We start from the raw sequence: 13779 nt of genomic DNA on the forward strand, positions 1-13779 counted from the left end.
GTTCTTTGTAACTGCTCTTTGATGGTCCTGCAGTAGCCTGTGCCGCCATCATGATCTTGGATGGCGGGGGTAACTTTGATGACCTAAGGCTTTCACTCTCCGCATCTTCTTCATCTGTTAAATTTGGTATAAACGAAAGACCATCTGCGAAACAAAATAAATGTTGTAACAATTAAGATAAGGGAGGCAACTGTGTCAACTAGAATTATAGTCAGAGTCGAATTTTTTTCGGACGTTTTAACTTAGACGAAGTATTTGAAGGTGAAGGATGTGAACAACGAGGCACCTCTAATTTACATTGGATTAACGACTTTATAGCAAAATCACCGTTTGGAAATAGATTAAGGTAAGAAATCAATATCGTTTTATGCCTTCTATATATGTATCTTGGCCTGTTACCCGCCTTCTTCAATTATAATCAATATTTTCCGTTGGAGGATTTTGTTACTAAAAATAGAAACACAATATGTATACGAGGCTATGATTTGTTTATTTTAACTAAGAGATTCCCTTTCATTTCAGACGACATTATGTTTTATATATCAAATTATCATGTTTATCACGAAATTACCTGGCTCATCAGAGTCCATTCCACCTACAACTCCATTGAAACTGGCATCAGCATGTATAGATACAATTCTATTGGCTTGATCTGTAGCCTTCTTTAGCGTGTCAGTACCCCGCCCACTCTCTCTCCGCTGGAGCCTTTCACTGTTATGACACAAATTAAAGTATCAATAAAGAGTTTGAATAAACAAATTTAGTGTTCCTGGCCAAGTTTTAAGCTTTGCTCTGAATCAAAATAACCTTTTCATTTAAACATGTATATTAAGTTGTTTTTATGAATAAAAAATGCAATTAATTCAGTACATCTGTCATGCTAAATATATTTCAAAATATTAACAATAACACTTTTTAAATATAATATCAGACTACCTTGTTATCTCAGCCTTGGCATTTTTTCGCATGTTCTGCCATTTAACACTGATTTCATCGCCAGTCCGAACAGCACACCCCAGGGCAGAACATTTGACACCTATTTCTTCCCATTTTCTTTTCTTTTTCTCATTAGAAATTTTATCTGTAAATTTGTTAGTCAGCATTTCCCTCGTCTCAAAGTCTCCCATACATTCCTCTATAATCAAAGTTTCACTAGCTGTGAAATTAGGTTTTTTTCTCCTTTTCTGTTTTTCAGTCTCATAAGCAGAAGACTTTGTGATGTCGGCCATCTTGGATGCTGAATGATGGTGACAGATGAATTATGGGACAGGAAGTTGGATTTTTGACTGTTAAGCATTTAACGCTAGCGTTACTAAACGGCAGCGTTAAATAGCTATGAGCAACAATAATTAAACTGACCGTTAAGTAACAGTCAGTTATGGATTTAACGGATGGTTAAGGTAACGTACTGTTAAATTTAATTGAGGTTTTGAGCAACCGGCCCCAGGTCATCAAACTGACTTAGAATACAAGCTCATTCGCTGAAATCTGACTCAAGAAGTGAGTATCGGATGAGTTGCAGGAGGCGGACCTTTATTCACCCGCCAAAGATGAAATTACTGATGATTAAGGCTTGTTCTAAATAAATGCCTATTTTGCTTTGACTGGCAAAAGAGGTATTCTAGAGTTTATAGGGGACGTAAACCTCCATGCTAGAAAATGACGATATTTTCTGTTACGGTAATATATGGAGTTTTATTAGATAAATAACAACAATAAAACTCATTTTGATATTTTCTCTGCATAGGAACAATTAAAATATTCAACATTTATACCATTTTTTAAAATTATTTGTGGTAACTTCATTTTGAGCAAAAAGCAGCAAAACATTATTAAACATATTTTTTTTATGTTGAAATAAAAGTTATGTGGAAAAGAACAGAACTAACGGCTTAATAAGGATTGTTAATCCATTTTTTTTTTTCATTTTTTGAATATGTGTTCTAGCTGTCTAAGGTTGCCAATTGGAGTCTCTTGAAAATTCACACCACAATTAACTGACTTTTAAATATAAACATCCCATCATAAATAATCTGAATGACACTTTCGAAGCGTGGTTTGACATAACTCTTCAAAGGTAACAATATCGTCTACAAGCAAATTAGACTGGTCTCTGACAATGAGAGTGATTGAATACGTCTGCTGACGTAACTCAGCTTAATATAAATAAGAGATTGCTAGACTATTTAAAGGCTTGTTCACTATAAAAATCGTCCGAGTTGAGTTAAGTGAGTGGTTGTCAGTTACGGATTCGTTCGAAAAAAGATTAACGTGTAGTAGTTTAATATGTTACTTGTAATATTATAGTAAACAACCCATTACCGTAAGAAACACTTACTAAACAACATTAACAAAGTACGATTAAAGGAAATATACATAGACATTGGCAACAGTGTATGAATTTATTTAATAACTGTAAGCAATGAAACTTTAAACAATGGTATACGTTGACTTTTTCATCAATGCTCTTTCGGTGAAAGACAATGTTGGAATGACAACTACATCTTACAAAATAGACGGTTGAGATCAATAACGGTCCTACTCTCATGTTACACGCATTTTGATTGGATGATACATAATCTATAATGGATACATAATCTGTAATAGTCGAAGGAATCGCAAAGCAATATACGACTTAAGTATAGACTGTAACAAAAACGAGAATGATGCTTTTCTCATACTGGTAAATCCTTTTGGTTTTCCTTTAAAAAAGTATAATAGTTTGATAAGTGTGTTGTGTTTGTGTTTGCTTTCGAGTACAACTAAGTATTATTTCTGCAAATAGAATGGAAACAAAGTACATTTACATACAACTATATTTAGCTGAAATATCGCCTTATCCAAGAGGTAAACTTTAAATAAGACCTATTTAAAAAGACATGAATGATTTACAACATGACATTTCATATTCAATTTAGATTTAAAGGTATGTAAAGGCTGCTAACGAGGATATAAAGTTGCAATGCTATTAATTATAATGAATTGACAACAACATCATAGTGCTTAAGAACTATAAAATGATAATTTCCTTTTTTATCACGCTCATTAGTCATTATTTTTTTTTAATAAACGCTTTATTTAGAGACGAAAAGACACAAAACGAAAAACCAGCACAGACTGACATCCTTATTTTTGTGACATTATGCAAATGTCGTTTATTTAATCTTTAAACGTTCTGTCTGAAATCACTAAGCATTACCGAAACACTTATCGTGTGTTGGAGACATTATCAGATAAAACGCCAATTGCTGAAAAGCCAGAAGTGCCAATTGCTCGGACAAAATACAGTTTAAGGGCGAGTGTCATAGAACCTCTCGAGATAAATAAATGAATTGTCAATTACAAAACCTTATGTTAACTCTTCTGTCAAAGGCATTTCATTCTATTTGATTAAACACATAAGAATAGTTTATCCTTAATATATATTTGCCTACCGTTGTGGTAGGTGTGGCAATTAGAATTTGATGCCAGGCTTGTCTTTGTAGTTATAATTGCATTACACATCTAACCTCATATGTAAATCATTTTTTACAGCCAGTAAAGACCTGTTGAACTCTGGTTTAAAGAAAAATGGTTATACAAAATTCGCTTGATTATCATGTTAATATCATGTAATCTTACAAAGGAATCTATTCCATATATTTCTGTTTGAGTTTTCCTATCATTTTCAGCATGTTTATGTTCATGTTTAATAATCATCAATTATTGTTGGAAATAAAGAACATTGAATTGAATTATAAATATGACGTTAATTATTTTTTGTTTAAAAGTAAAAAAAAAATTAAGTAACTAATTGCGAAATGTTTTCACAGATAAAATTCCAATATCTAAATCAGTCTTTGTTAAAATTGAACTCAACATAATGTGTTTTGTTTGTTTTCAATTGCAATGTATTTATAACCATTGACGTTCGATAATAGATGTCAGTTAAAATGTTATTCCACTGAAATAATCCAATCAAAGTGAACGATTTGTAATTCATTAACGTAACAGTCATGACTAAAATTCAGATCAGGATCTTTCGACACTGTTATGTCAAATATCAAAATATATTTGATAAGTAATGACATCATAGGCAATTTTGGGTTGCTTGAAAACACTAGAAATGCTAACGGATTCCTTTAAATGCTTTTATTGTATCATGTTTCAGTTCTCGTATTTCTTTGTAAGGGCTTGAATTCAACCCCAGCTCTTTTAAATATGAGCAGCATCGTGCGATATTTTGGCCTTCGGACATACGTTTGCTTTTATTATGTTCTTGAGTATTTGAATTAAATGCCATTTCAGGAAGTAATATTAAAAACATCATGATGCTATCATTTATATTGCGTAAGATACGTGTCTACAAGTAAGATCATGTCTTGCACATTTTGAATTCTAAATAATTTCGAAGGAACCTTAAAATGACGTGCAACATTACCGAATCAGAATTACGACTATCTGATAATCTTATTTCTTAACAATGAATCTTTATGGAACATGCATAATGCAAACACATATGATTTTTTGTAGTTTTAAGTCATTTAAAACACAGACTATGACTGGAGTAAAGAAAGTCTGGACAAAAACCGTGGTTGTTATCGAAACATGAGTTAACTTATGGTCATAAATTATCGAAAATTATGCGCCAATCCCGATCCTTTTAAAGAAAACAACTTTGGGAGAATTAAGACACATAGAAAAAACTATTATTTTAGATTGTTTTATTCAAGATTATTTTATTTGTTATAATTATTTCGTAATGTCCAAACTCCCACGACGCGTCTCAGATGGCCTTATATGGACATCAGATATGTGGTCACTTATGTACAAAAGATACTCTTTCGCTTTTGTTTTTCTATAAAAGATTTCCGTTCATTTTTTCTTTCGTCCATAAATCCATTCCAATTTTTAAAGAAATGTGTGTTTTTTTCAGCTCTGGTGCCAAGCCCTGCACATTATGTGCCAGTATTTCATTGTGTGCAACTTCCTCTGGATGTTCTGTGAGGGATTATACCTCAACACGATCATGGTGTACGCGTTCAGCTCGGGGAAGATTCTCATCATCTCCTGTTACATCATTGGCTGGGGTGAGTACTAGTAAATCATTTTGATATTCTGTTGTCATATACAAATCGCTAAATTCCATAATTCAAATTGGGTTGAAAACAAAACAGTATAAACATTCCGACATTTCGATTGTGTTGTACTCGTCCCCGCACATAGAACAGCATTTAACTCAATATGAAATAAAAGTCTTGGTAAATCTTAATGTACGTTATTAAGTATTTGAGGGTTAATCTTAATGTTCACATTTTGCAACAACTTAATGAAAATATCCACAATTGTACCAAGTGCTTTAGCGAATAACGTTGCTCTTCACTAGTGATATGCAAGCAGATAATTATTCTTATTTATCAAATTTACCTCCGTAGGACAGATGTTGGTGGAGGACGATGATCAATGTTGTAACTTTTTGATGACGTCTTGATAGTGTCATGTATGATTATTTATCTTTATAAGTGGTTTATTTCCATGCTTACACTATTTAATGGGAGTTGTGATAAATATCGGCATAAGTATACATTTTTTTTATTCTAGAATTATTTAAACAAATAATCCATTTTAAATCGGTCAAAACTGTAGCGGCTTTAAGAAAAAGGTCAATATTGTTTGTCTGAAATGTATGAAGTAAACTTTATACATTAGAATAGGGATAACACCACTGTCTGTCTGAAAATAGTGTTGTTATTTACGCATAATAATACAATTTCCAGTGAACTGTCTAAAATACCTAAATGCGAACACTATTGTTTAAGTTGACCAAAACAAATAAGAAGCATATAAACAGGTTAGCCTTGAAATATGAGGTTTGTTTTTTTAATTAATTGCTTAGTGGCCAAAATGTCCCAAAGTTATAAAACAGCCAACGCTTTTGTATCTGTACACAAACAATATGCTTTTTTGTTTTGCACTGTGATATATACAATAAACCAGTTGCCAACTGTCGATACAAAATCAGTTGCCCAAAATTGAGGACATTTTGGTATTTAAATGGTAAGACATAATATCACTATCTGGTGAAATAACTGAAATAGCCATCAAAGAAACCCGATAACTTGAGGAGATCCTATTCTTATGTCTTAGAACTACTCTTGTCGTGGGTAGATCAATAATTAAGAGATGGACTAGTAATACTTCATCAATCTGATTTGCATTGAGACCTCTTTAATTTTCCAGTTGTAGAATTGTTCAAAGTCATTTCCATATTGAAACATGTTTTTTAGTTATTCGGGAGGCTTAATTTCCATATCTTCAGATGAATTTATGGTATAACAATGTCTGGTATTGAATCAATTTCTAATAAGTTTTGTTTTCCATATAAAATAGCTCTTCAGATGAATTTATGGTATAACAATGTCTGGTGTTGAATCAATTTCTAATAAGTTTTGTTTTCCATATAAAATAGTGCATCTTGTACGTTCTAAGTTAAATTGTCACTATGCATTCCTGTTCTCAAACATGTTTCAATTCTAATAACATTTAGTTATTCTGCTTAAATGTTTACTTGCTTAACATTTCCAACGATAAGGAAAATGTACATGTTCAATTGTAGCCTAGGTAAGGAGTGAATGCATCACATCAGAATATCTGATCTAATGTGGGCTTCATTACTTTTGCAATACCTTATTACAACTGCGTGTTTATATCACATGTTTGAAAATGCGGTGCTGTGATTCAGCCGTTCTAACTAGGATACCGTACTAGAATATTTTACTTTATGCCTGAATGATTTCGAAAACCCAAGAGTAGTATGGTGGGTGGTTCATGCTGGTAATATTCTTATTAACCAAAAATACCATATAGTAAGAATGTAATGGCTTTATTTTCGAACACCATACAGTAGGAAGGCGAATTCGAGGTTCTATTTTCTAGAATTCTATTTCAGGTATTCCGGTCGTATTAACGCTGGTGTACACGTTGGTTCGAGAATCGGACGACTATCTCACCATGGAGTAAGTGTTTCATCAATCTAAACATGATCGTTTGCCCAATGGACCAACTTCTTAAGTAAGCCCTGGGGTTATTAATCAAATCCTTTTTCTTACGATCAGTTGTTTTCCCTGGTGATCACATAAAAGCATATTTACAGTCGACGCTCTGTCACTTGTGAAAACATAACGTTCTGTGACCTCTTGGTGACATAGATGTAGATCTTATAACATTCATTGCAAAAAAGAACCATTATCCTACTTGCCATGATGCCAAATGACGGATTGCATTATTCCGATGTTAATTTATTATGACATCATAAATATGCACATATAATTAGATCAACTAACAAAAGCAATTCAAATTACAAGGGCTGATGTTGCCAAACGGCCACACTTATTTCTGGCAGAATTGTAAGTTTCGTGTTGAGAACGTGTTTTATTTGATAACTGACCGCTTATACAATTCATTAGACTGTATACATCTTAGGATCTTAGAATTGGTAATGTCGAATGGCTGGGCGTTCATAAGTAAACGATACGATCTGTTTATTGCCTAAAACATTTTACAATGTTTATAGCATGAAAACCAATAAATTAATGATTGGAGAACAAAAGTACACAAACACATTTTCTGGTGCAAATGTTATAACATTCTATTATAGTAAGTATGCATGTGTTAGTATTGGTATCGGAAAATATGCATTATTACAACAATTGTCTTGTACATTATTCAACATAAATAATGTGATATCAAAATCAATTAATACCATCCTCTCATATGGTTACCAAGTATCTTTGTTTACTCTTGCGCACAGTGGTCACAAATTGGCTTAGAGAGAGAGCAATATTTGATAAGAACATAGAGATTTTTTACCTTCTGAACCCTGTGCGTAGGAGTGCTTTTGAGGTATTCGAATTTATTTAATGTTGTCCAATGGTTGAATTTCCCTTTTGTTAGGCAAACGAGAAGAAAGTGGAACTCAGATTCTACCTGATTCATGCTGAATGAGACACAAATTATTTCATGTATATCTGTATGAGTATATCTGTCCGTCTCAATCGCTAGTCTATGATATTTGGCTACCAGAAGCTGTCGATAGTTACACGTTGGAGATTGTAAAAAGGGAATATAAGATACATATTATCAAAGCTGGAAAGCAGGCATCAACAATTTACCGAATTAAGAACATACGCATTTTTAAAACACACTTTCAATAGAGAATATACCTAAATAATATCCATGAAAATACATTTCATGTTGCCCTCTCACGATCGAATATATATATATATATATATATATATATATATATATATAATATATATATTATATATATATATATATATATATATATAAAAGTCTACATGTATAATGTTATTAAAGTAAAGGCGGCGTGTTAATATATTATGCACATAACAGAATCCATGGAACTTAAAATAAGCGCTGGTAAACTTAATTAACCACTTTCCTTTTACATCCCATTAATCCGTAATCTTCTGAATCGCCGTCGTTCTCCGATTTCACAAGCCTTCAAAATTTCCTGCAATAAAGAATCTTTCCTTTGAACGCATCGTTCAGTAATTGGCAATTTTGTGTGATGACGGCTGATTTTGATTAATAATCAACGGGGACAACATGATCGACTATGGGTCACTACTGAAGTACCAAACAATGCAGCATAAATATAATACGTTTCCCCAGTAATTACAATGTTATCGTGCCTCAGCCTGGAATAATTATCGCATACGCCCTTGTCATCAAATAACCATTAGAGAAAATCTCCTAACGGATAAATGTTTGTGAGAATTCGCATATAAAGTCTGATCAGTGCCCATCATTTGCCAAGGCATTGAGGATATAAAGGGAAATGAATTTTAGAAAACTAAAGGTCACATCACCAAGGTAGTAGATGCAAACAATGGACTTGATTCCGTTGCTCTTGTTAATCAAGTGAACATATCGCTCGTATTTGCATGTTTTCTAGATTCAACATGAATTTCTAACAGGTTTAAAACAGTAGCCAGATACATAATGAACTACTTTCTTTGTGCTTGTGAAAATAATCGCAAAGGATTAATTTTAATTATCTATGTGTCTTTCAGCGATAATTTTGAGGCAAATAATCTTGTTGTTCAAGGTAAATGATGCATAGATCGACGCTGAAGACAAACAGAAAAGCAAAATAAGATACGAAAATGGAAGCACAGCCTGTTTAAATCGTCCAAAATTGTATATTTAAACAAAACAGAATACAAATTGAAGATTTCAGAAGTAACAAATCTCCTTCTAAATATGATTAATAACATCATTATGGTTTGTGGAGTCATCTTTAATGTTTATCAAAGAGTATTCCTATAATAATACATTTCGTGCTTTACACATGTTGATAATATTTTTTTCCACTGAAGACTGAAAGAAGTTATGTCTGTTCAAACTGAAATATGTTGAGTGTCAATTGATTGGTTCAGCGAAATAATATTGTTGTTTTTTTAATATAACACAGGGTCATATGACATTATTATAGTGCAACATGTTTTATTTAATTCCAAACCTATCATATAAAAATATGTCAAAAGCAATCTGCCTTCCGGTCGTTTTCATTCCATGGGTACTTGCAACAATTTTCGCTATTGTGTAAATTGCCAAGCCGTCATTGAGCCATTTATATTCGTTCCACTTTAATGTATTCGCCAAATATTAAATTTTAATGTATTTCATTTTAGTTGCTGGATTAATGAGAGTGCACTACAGTGGATCATGTATGGTCCGATTGTATTTTCAATCGGGGTAAGTTTGTGTTACGCTGCCAAACGTAATTATTACGTATTTTGATATCAAACGAGAGAAAGTGAACATGGATGACGTGTGACGCTAATTGACGTGGTTTCCGATTTTGGCGTGCGTCAAGTGACGCATAGTGACTGTGTTGGAATTGATGTAACTATCAAACCGTTTAATGGATTCGTATAATATTTAGCATGGAGAATTCTAATAAATTAGACATTAGAGTGGTATATTTTTTCATTTCATTATTAATAATAGAACACAAATAAGAGTATTTTACACGAACTTCGCGATCACCCCTCGTATGTGTACATCGTATTGTATTCATAATATACCTGATAAGTAAATCGAAGTAGAGTTATTAGTTCTAAGGTTACGTAAATGCACGCTGTCAGTCACGTCCTTTAGGCTTCGTTTAAAGGTAAATCTATGAAAAAGTGTGATTATATCCATTTTCAGAGTAAGGTCTTACATATCAAAATTGCATTGCTATTGCTCTTCCATTTTCTTACCCAGGTAAACGTACTGTTTTTGGTGAATATCGTCCGGCTATTAATCACAAAGTTACGACAAATGCCGGAAGCGGATCAGACCAGGTACGCTACTTCACTTTTCTATTCAGCAAAAGAATTATTTCAGCAACAAACAAACTTAAAAAATGTTTAAGCTTAAGAGAAAAATCTGAGTAATTTGATTGTTTCTTTCCATAACATATTTACTCACAATTGTAAATTTGACTAATTTACTAATATCTACATATTAATTTATTTGAAGAAAAGCAACGAGGGCTACACTGATCCTGGTTCCCCTGTTGGGTTTACAATATCTTCTCTTTCCTATTCGACCAGAGCCGGGTTCTAAACTGCAGGACGTTTACCACACAGCCGTCGCGCTGCTAATATCTCTTCAGGTATATTCCATTTTCTATGTGAAGTACAATGAGGATGAAACATATATTGATATCAGGTACAGTAGTTATAAGCACTTGTCGCATTAATATTAATAAGTTAACGTCAATTCGGCAAGGTGTGAGAGGCCCTTTAAGGACCTTGCCAAATGCGTTTGTTGACAGACATCTTATAGGTTAATTATTTCTGTGAAATATTAAGTTTTAGATTTTCTTTTCTTCAGGGTGCTTTTGTTTCAACGATGTACTGCTTCTGTAACGGAGAGGTACGTGCATAAACTCGTACGTCTTTGCAATATGTTGCTACCAACACAACATATTTTGTGTTCGTCTTATCATACAATACATGAGCATCTATGAATGCACATATGTGTATTATCTACTAAATGCTAATGTAAAAGGGCAATAACAGCGAGTTTGTAACAATCTTAACCGAAATAGTCCTGTATCACTTACTTAGCATTAGCAAGACTCAATTGCCTTGATTTTCATGTCCATTTCTTGAATATCACATACGAATTTTAACGTCTTTAAAGGAATTTAAAAAGCGATTTGCAAATCATTGTTTATCTCTACCGTTGCTTTGATTTATGATAAAAGGTAATCCAGCTGCTACGGCGGAAGTGGAACCAACACAAACTGATGAGCCGAAGCAGCCTCAGGGCGTCTGGGGGTCCCGGTGCCACATACACAACCATGGATCCCGTCACCCAGACGCAAGCGACATACTTTAGTACCGCGGAAAATAAGGTTGGTTATTTGTGAAACAGATGAAATAAATTATTTCAATGAAATTATATGAGTAATGTATTTCACTGAAACATTATTGACTGAAGGTTCATTTTCTTAAGCGAAAGCGACATAAAAGTAAACATGTAACAATATTCCTGAATTATTTCTTCTGTTTATTTCAAATGATGACCTAATTTCTGTTGAAAAATCAAGTATAATACTTTTGGTTGTGATATTACTTGAAGATAATCACATGGCTTAAATTTAATCATAACTAATCGGAGGTTTGTGAATACCATTGGGGTCAATGAGTAAAGCACATTTTTATATATGTGTTGTCCTTTCATATATCCCATTGCATCTCGCTTCAGGATCCACCGATGGAAATGGGGAAAATGGAATCGTTGGATTAGGATCGAGTGACCATTTTTTCAATATTTGGGTAAACAAAACGGCACGATCTAGGAACCAGAAAAAACCACTGAAGGAGAAACATCGCGATTAACTAATAATTAAACTTGTATACAAATCAGTTCAGTTGAGTTTAATAATTCAGTTGGAAAACAAGTTCATACATGTAAATGGGCTATTCATATATAAATTTGATAAATATATCCCAAAAATATTGTACAGGATTTATCTGGAAGGTGATTCGGATAACATGACAGAGTGCAGATGATAACGTGTGCTACTACCGCTGAGTAGGTGACCTTGATACTTATGAAATCATTGGATACCAAAAAACAGGAAGTGTTTCTACGTAAGGAACCGAGCCGGACTCAAATCAAGTATTATCTTACTATCTCCCCTCTTGCACACATTAAAGCGGTGTTTAAAAGGTACACCATAATGTGCGTTATACAAAGACATCTGGTTGTGCTAACAAAATCATGACTTTAAATACCAGTCCGGTATTCTTTTAGCTGGTATTTCAATTTCCATTTTTTCTGCGTTTAAGACTCGACAATCTAATTGTTTCAATATTTTCAAACGTACAACTTTAAAAGGTAGAGAAGCATGATACATGTCTGAAAGGGCAGGTTTCTGCTAAAACATTTTTATGACTTTTAATGAGCAAAATCTCCCATTATAGATCATACCTATCTTAACAGTTTTTCGTTAATGAGCTTTTTGGTAAACATGTTTCTCTTTTATCTGTTAACAATACACTTCAAGGTTTTTAATTAACGGGAACCATTGATCTAATATTAGCGCTCGTACAATTTTTTACTTGTGCACTTAGTATTGTGATGGACGTCTAAGACATGCTTGTGCACTTGGTATTCTGATGAACGTCTAGGACCTGTCGTATTCTGATGAACGTCTAGGACCTGTTGTTTTGTTATGAACGTCTAGGACCTGGTGTATTTTGGTGAACGACTAGGACCTGTTGTATTCTGGTGAACATCTAGGACCTGCTGTATTGTGATGAACGACTTACCTGTGGTATTGTTATGAACGTCTAGGACCTGGTGTGCTGCTATTGTTACGCGTAATTGTTGTAAAAATATCTGATAAAAATCAAACTATTTTTGTCAAGACAATCATCCGTGTTTGTATTGTATCTGAAACACTATTTTGAAATTCTTGGTGTGTCGATGTAATAGCAAAGAATAAATATATATTTAAATATTTATCTGCCTGCCCAGTCTTGGTTTATGTGTGAAATATTACTGTAAAAACCGATTACGTAGCATTTAATTGTGTAAAGAACATATTAGTTTGTTAACCAGAAAATAAAGAATGATGAGCTGATGTTGGTTTCGCTAAGATTTATATGCAAGTCTCAGCTATACTTCCATTGCTAAACGGTCAGAACATCAGAGTAAGGTCGGGTAAATCCCTATAAAATACCGTTCGATCGGGTAAGTAAATTTCCAGTTAAACAGCGCTCTAACGGGTATAAAACGTGTAGAACATTGCAATGTCGGGCAAATCCCAAGTTTAACAGCGTAATGTCGTGTTAGCATCAAAACATATACAGGGTTAAATCGAAAATACCCAGTATAACAGCCTTATGGTAAGAGCCAAGAAGTATAGGGTAAAGTCGGTTTAGCATCCAGTATAACAACGTTATGTCAATTAAGAGCACTCTAGAACAGCGTCATTCCGAGTGAGCACACGGTTGGACCCTGTTTCCGCTCACATATATTATTGCACTTTTTATAGTAAATTTATATATTGAAGATTTATGTTTTTGCCTTTTTAACCACAAAAAACATGTATTCGCTTATTGAATTATCTTGAAAAATTAGTAACAGTTGAAACAGTGAAATATTTATATATATATTGGCATAAAAGAGTTATCAATTGTGAAAAGCATATTTAAATAAAATAATAGTAGCCTTCTACCAGGTGTTGTTGTTGCTGTTTTATTAATCAAT

The 13779-nt window shown here is 33.3% G+C and overlaps 1 pseudogene; it reads left to right on the forward strand.

Moving 5' to 3' along the window:
- The window catches only part of LOC128235071 (calcitonin gene-related peptide type 1 receptor-like), a 65729-nt pseudogene extending 53721 nt beyond the window's left edge, over nt 1–12008 (forward strand).
- Nucleotides 12009–13779: the final 1771 nt, after the last annotated feature.

This window comes from Mya arenaria, chromosome 1 (assembly GCF_026914265.1).
Source record: "Mya arenaria isolate MELC-2E11 chromosome 1, ASM2691426v1".
In the NCBI taxonomy this organism is placed as follows: Eukaryota; Metazoa; Mollusca; class Bivalvia; order Myida; family Myidae; genus Mya; species Mya arenaria.